At 39.6% G+C, this 7,226-nt stretch overlaps 1 long non-coding RNA gene across 1 annotated transcript; it reads right to left on the bottom strand.

Moving 5' to 3' along the window:
• Positions 1-4,404: 4,404 nt before the first annotated feature.
• Positions 4,405-6,198, bottom strand: LOC116189083. Its single transcript, XR_004152313.1, has 3 exons — positions 5,662-6,198; positions 4,889-5,381; positions 4,405-4,771 (listed from the first exon to the last, which is right to left on the bottom strand). It is a non-coding gene; the product is annotated as an uncharacterized LOC116189083 (long non-coding RNA).
• Positions 6,199-7,226: the final 1,028 nt, after the last annotated feature.

The following is a 7,226-nucleotide window of genomic DNA, read 5'->3' as shown; positions in this document are numbered from 1 at the left end:
ATACATATTTTTTTTTCTATTTGCTTTAATTTTTTATACATCTTTACTTTTACATGATATTTTCTTGAGCAGATTTACTCTCTCTATATATATATTTGTATTCTTATAAAATCAGAGAAGTTACTCTTTTGATTTTTTTTATATTTATTTCTCCGTATCATATATATAGATTGTCTACTTTTACTTATAAAATAATTGATAAAACCTACCTTGCAAAGTGTGGGTATCACCTAATTCAAATTAAGTGTTGAAATTAAATTTTCAGCACTTAATTTAATTAAAAATTCTAATAACTACTAATAAAAAGGGGGTTTATTTAATAAACAAAAAATGAAATTTGATAGATTTACCTCAAAACAACACTATTGCCACTGTAATTTATTTTTCCTTTTTTCGTTTTATTAGAACATTTTTGTCATGTCAAGCCTCATTGGTTTTTCTTTCTTTTTGATTTAAAAGCTTTTTAAAATTAATTCTTCCCTCTTTTCGTATTTGGAAGTACCATTTTATAACAGTCCACCCAACTGAGGGCTCTTAATGTCGAGTTTGCTAGCCTCCGGCGAGCTCACCCATTGCCTCGTGAGTATTGGGTGACTTGAGAGCCAAGGCCTAGAAGAATGCGAAACTCGTTAGTAAATCAAAACTCCGAATCCGATAGGAAATAAATTAGAAAATTTGGAATCCATCCTGAGAAAAAAAAAATGGAAACGAAATCCGAGTTCCAGTGAACCTGAACCAAACATGTCCTTCCTACTTCAATACAGATTCATCCTCTTCAGTCACCTCTCTTCTGACTTTCCTTATCATTGTTTTTAGAGTTTTTTTTTATATATAATAATATCTTAAGAATTTTTTTGGTAGGTAAATGGGCCGAAGCAAAGAAAAGAAAATTACGAGAAGAACAAAGAAACGATATGGAGGACTCAATGATATCGTCGAAAATTAGCGCTCCAAGTTCAAACGGAGATGCTGGAAACAAAGAAGCCCAAGAGGCAATTGAATAACTCTTCTCGCCAACCAATTTGCAAAAGTGTTATTATCTAGTTGTCAGATCACGAATCGGAACAACCAGCATAGCAAGCAGGGCGAGATGGGGTCGCCAAAGCTTAGTTTAGAAATATTACATGTAATATTCGTTATGTATCTCAAACATGGCTTTCAAATTTGAATGTAGCTTCTCCACTTATCTGAAGAATTGTCTTCCATATGTCGACTTTAAATGCACATCCAAAAAAGTGGTGGTCTCTCTGCTCCTCATGAGCCTCACGAAGAACAAAAATGGTAATTATATGTTCATCCATTTTGGAATCCTGGCTAGAGTTGGTAATCTGTCCCTTATAGCCAGCCAAGAGATGAAAGTATGCCCTGGTAATGATGGAGAGGTCCGAAGAAACTTGTACCAGTTAACGTTATATTCACCTGATTTTTATCTTATGCTCAAGATTTTTCTATGGTCGCTACTCCAATTTGATTATGTAAAACAGGTTTCTTGATTCTTCTGTTGTTAGCCGGGTTGAGATGTAGTGCTAGATTTTACTCTCATCATCCATGCTTTTGTGTTATCTGACATAAAACTATTGGAGACAACATCCATATTTGATAGATGGCTTTTAATCAGAATTTAACATGGTCCAGGCGAAAAGGGCACTCAGTTCTGGTTCCTGAAGGCTTAGCATTGGAAACCTACCCTCATTTTATCGGTTACTCATTTTACAAACCGAAATATACTTGTTCTCATTAAGGAACCACGAGGTGAGTAGATCCTAACCGATACTGGATAGAGACTATATCTGGGCGCACCTCTAGTCGGAAAGGTTAAGAAACCTACAAGTCAATCAAAACTAGAGGAGGACGAGAAGAAGAACAGAAGTATATGGAGAAGAAGGAGAAGAGATTAAGACTTAGGCTATACATATGACACATGATCTCCATCTGAAATTTCCGAATTACATAGATGCTCTATCCCGAAGCAAACTCAAGATTGGCTTTCCATACGAAATACTGATATGGCCGTCTTCAAGCTGCTTTCCCATACGACATCCAGCAAACAAACAAGTGGTTAAGCCCATGGTTTTCAGAATCATGATTCGAATTGTAGAATCGTACGATTCTACGGAGTCATCCGATTCCGATTCGGGTAGGTGAGTCGGAAAATGCATAATCGGAACTGAATCGGGCTTCGATCGCGGAATCGGGCCGATTCTGCGATTCCGGATCCAACCCAGACTGGGGCAAAGCCCAGGCCTCATTCGGGCCGTCTGTGGTAGTCGGGCCGAAGCCCAGCCCATTTCCGCTGAGCCCAGCAGTCCCCCCCCCCCCCCCCCCCCCCCCCCCCCCCCCCCCCCCCCCCCCCCCCCTACTCTCCTTCCTTTCCCCGTTCTTCTCTGAATCTTCTTCCTCCCCAAGTCGCGAAATTGAGTGCCCTAACTCTAACACATCTCCGGTTCCAAGTTTCTCTCAGGCGATCGGCGATCCTCCGTGAAGATTCAGCCCAAGCTCACATCTCCGGTTCCGAGTTTCTCTGTGACTTCCGAGCCATCTCCGGTTCCAAGTTTCAGTCCGACTTCGATTCCGAATTTTCGAGTTTCAGTTCGAGACTCCAAGCTTCACTCAGTCCGCTTTTCATCCGAGGTTCCAAGTTTCTCTCCGGCGATCCTCTGTGAAGATTCAGCCCAAGCTCCGACGACCTTCAAGCTGTTCCGGTTCCGACTTTCGCGATCATCTGTTCTGTTCCGAGTTCCGAGTCTTCCGACTATTGAGTTTCAGTCCAAGACTCTGAGGTTCCGAGCTTCAGTCCGAGCTTCAGTCCGAGCTTCAGTCCACTGCCCAAGCTTCGATCACAGAAAAGATAAAGCACCGAGCTTCAGTCCAAGCTTCAGGTCAGTCCAGACTCTGCCCACTGCTGAAATTGAAATTGAAATTGAATCTGTGAGTTGAAATTGAAATTGCTGAAAGTAAACAATAAGCATGAAAGAACCAGTTTTGCTGATCAGCTGCTAATTCAATCAATTGTCAGGATCAGTTACAGAATTACTGGATAACATTAGATTCGTGTCCGTAGTTGTCATAAATTTCGACTTGTTTAACTTCTGTTGCAGTCAGGCCAACCAAAAGGCACAATTCTGTCATGACAGATCATAGATATTCCCGTTATGCTAATCGGCACTCTATAATGTTTGATAATGTTCTAAACAGGTTTCTAGGTGTGCTACTCACTCTGTGAGTTGAAATTGAAATTGCTGGAATTGAAATTGAAATTGTTGAAATTGTTGAAATTGAAATTGAAATTGAAATTGCTGAAATTGATGATGATGATGTTGGTGATGATGAAGATTTGAATGAGATTTGATATGTCTGATCATTTTATGTTATCAGTTATGACTTATGTTGTTAACTTTTTATTTCGGGAGTTTGATTTGGAATTTTGGACTTATGAATTTCGATAATTTGTAATGATATTTTGTATTTTTATCATTTTATGACTTATTGTTGATTTGTTGGTTTGTGATTTTTATTTGAATGAATAAGGATTGATTTTTTTTACTCAGAATGTATGCTATATATATATATATATGCTATTTTTTTAATTTTTTGTAATTATAGGTAGAATCTTACGATTCACGATTCTACGACCCTCGACCGATTCTACCTAAAATCGCGATTCTGAAAACCTTGGTTAAGCCTATAAGCGGAAAGAGGACAGGACAATAGATGAACTGTCCATTGACACCATCGCCTCCTTCAAGCGTCTGAAATTACTGCAGATAACTTAAACAAGGCTACCTCAGAAGTAAATCAAACACCTGTGTCTATTAAATATAAACAGTCATCGTTGTTATGATTGATAGGATAGACTTCATGTCTGTTACAGACCCTTCCTATCAGGCATAATGAAATTTTACCGAGGAAATTGAAGAGGAACTCGTCGAGGAGCTCATTCAAAGCATCTTATGACCAGATTTTCCTCGGACATTGCATCCATCTTGAACCTTCAAAAGTTGTCTCCAGACATCCGTTGCATACACTTGTGTTTTACGTTTCATCAATAGTTCGCAGACCCTGGGCTGTTAAAGAACTAGAGTTAGCGTAAGGGAAGAACAAAACTTACATGGTGAGTGTACTACATATGATGTATCATTGAGCTGAATATATTTTTGATAAGTAAAGTGAGGGAAATAAAGATATGCCAGATAAAATATTCCGGATAGTCCGATGAGCAAAACTTAAAATGAAATTGGATATGGTATCAGGTACCTGACAAGAGAATATATAAAATCAAATTAGATCAGGTAAACCTAGAAAAAATCGTACTTTGATTTAAGAAGGCTGATAATTCTTTTGACTGCTTGAAAATGGATCCCGTTTTCCGTCTTTCGTATTTCTGCTTTTGCGTTTCCCCTCGACAAATAATCTTTAAATTCGGTTAAGGAAATAAATCATGGCCATTGAAACCTGGTGAACATTTCCATCTTCCTGTTTTTCTGCTTTCAACTCCATGTTTTACAGTTGTTCAAACCTGAAGCACGGCCTCTCCATGTTAACTACGAGACCACTGTCTTCAATCTGCTTTCAGGCACAGATTCTCTTACATTATTTGTGCTTGTCTACCAATCTAAAACATAGCTTTTCAATCAACTCCACATCCTCGTCAAATATCTAAAATATATGGCACGTTTTGAACTTCCAAGAAACAACAATCACAACAGACTGAATTGTCACAGGGTTGTTGCTCGAAAGAAAATCAAGCTTGTTTCTGCGTGCTACCCCATTTCTGTATCATTAAAAGCAAACTTAGTTCAAATAGTTATTGTCCGTAATAGTAAAACAGAAAAAGAAGTCAAACACAAAAAACTGGTTAATAAGGTAGAAGGGTCTACAGCGCCAGTACCTGATATCACTGCCACAACATCAGGCTGCAAACCTCTTTCTTCCAAGGCATAAAAAAGTTTCTTGGCATTTTAAAGTCTCCCACACTTGCATAGGCCAGCAGTGATAATAGTGTAAATCACAATATGAGGTTTCATAAGACATAATATGTGCACCGGCCACACCTCCAAATACCCGGATTCATTATAGTCCCTCCTGTTATACTCCAACCGCCCCATGAGTTGGTTATCTTCTGATCTTCCATTTTCCGAAGCAGTCCAATCGCCACATCGAGATTATGGGTCTCATACAGACCGTTTAACAAGATCTCATAAGTTTGAAGATCTGGACATTGACCAACTGACTCCATCTCATGCAGAAGCTCTACAGGAGCTTAAATGTTCCCTGTGCGACAGAACCCGCCAATAAGACTGCTTTGAGTAACTATATCTGGATTCAAGCCTTTCTCTTGCATTTCTCGGAACAAATGCACTGCCTCATCCATTCTTTTGACCCTGCCACATCCATTAATCAACGTGTTATAACTAAAGACATTGGCTGGGCAATCCATTTCAACCATGAAATCAAATAAGACTCGGGCATCATCTAGACAATCTTGGAGGCAGTAGCCATTGATCTATGAGCAATAGGTGAATATGTCAGACTCCACACCACTTTGGGTCATAGTGTCAAAAACGTGCTGTGCTTTGGAAATCTGCCCGTCTTTGCATAATGCATCCACTAGAGTAGTAAATGTTCGAACATTTGGCATTATATTCCTCTGGGACATCTCACCTAACAATACCTCAACCTCTTCCCATCGGCATGCGGTGCAATGAGCATGAATCAAGGAGTTGTAAGTCACAACATCAGGCTCGATGCTCTCGATCATCATCTGCTGGGACCAAAAGGTGGCTTCTCTCCACTGGTGGAGATGGCACAAACCATGAATTAAACAGGTGCAAGAAATTAAATCACGTTCAGCTGGCCATCTTGATCAGCAGAACCACAGCCTCTTTCCACGGTCCTGCACAACAACACAAGCCATAGATCATGGAGCTGTACGTGACTGTATCGAATGCCTCTATAGGTCATACTGTTGAAGAGGCTGTAAGCCTTGGCTCTCTCTCCTTGTTTGCAGAGACCATCCATTACTGTGGTGTATGCAACTACATTGAGCTCCCTGATCGTCACCTCCATGGCCGTAATTGTCGCCTCCATCGCTGAAATAGAAGGAACCTGGAATTAGATTACGGCAATGGGGACCCTGATTGTGGCCATCACTCCAATTGAAGTTGGCGGTGACCTCTGTCATCGCCGCCAACCCCGATTAAGAGGTGGCGGCCGCAATTGGGGCCACCACTGTCGGCCCCTCCACCTTTTCCTTAGTCGTGGTCCCCTCCCTCCCTCCCTTACTTTTAGTTTTAACAATATTTTTTATTGAATAAAATATGTGGAGTCTACTCATCCAATCATGTTGAGCCATGTACACAAAAAAGTCGTGTTAGATTTGGAATAAAAGCAAAAGGTTGTCATAAATTTGAAACTAAATCAAAAGGTCGTGCGTTCTGTGCGATTTTTAAAAGATCGTGCTAGATTTGAAACTAAAACGAAATGTCATGCAAGATTTGAAACAAAAGTTAAAGGTCGTGTCTTTCTGTGCGATTTCTAAAAGGTCGTGTTAGAAATAAGAATTTGACCAAAAGTAGTGCTTTTTTAGGTCATTAGTCTTACCTGATCCGGATTCTGTTGGCTGTAATATGTCCCGGATTCTGTTGGCTGTAATATGTCAATGCTGCTACCAGGTTATCACTGAATGAAACACCTATTCTTAACTTTTCCAGATAAATGTTGAGGTCTCCGGTGCCGAAACTTCAGAGATTTTTGACAGCGTGTTCGACAAAAATGGTAGCGGCAGCATAACCAATTCCCAGGTTTCTAAGAGAAAATGGCGGTAAGATAAAACGCATGCCATTTTGATTACCTGATGGTTTAACATGTTCTTAGCTTCCTTAATATCTCAGTAATAGTTGTCAGCACCATGTTTTGGTCCACCGGTTCTAGAGGAGGGCAAAATCGTCATTTCGTCACCCATTAAAGAGAAGTATTTTTAACTCATTGCTCGAGCATTCACAACTTTTGAAAATGGGTCATTTTCTTAATTTAGATCTAATTTTACATTTTTTAGAAAAAAATACTCTACGGGACGTTTTCGGCCGTTACTTGAATCAATCTCAATTTTCAAAATTCAAAACAATACTCAGGGCCGAAAAAATAATTCTTTGCATGATATTGATACCTAAATTTTTCTGAACCGAATGGTGGTCCCGGATCATTTTTCGTATGCCTGGTTGGAAAAA

This window comes from Punica granatum, chromosome 8 (genome assembly GCF_007655135.1).
Source record: "Punica granatum isolate Tunisia-2019 chromosome 8, ASM765513v2, whole genome shotgun sequence".
Taxonomy (NCBI): domain Eukaryota; kingdom Viridiplantae; phylum Streptophyta; class Magnoliopsida; order Myrtales; family Lythraceae; genus Punica; species Punica granatum.
Note: the sequence above shows the minus strand (reverse complement) of the source record. Positions and strands in the feature narration are given on the sequence as shown.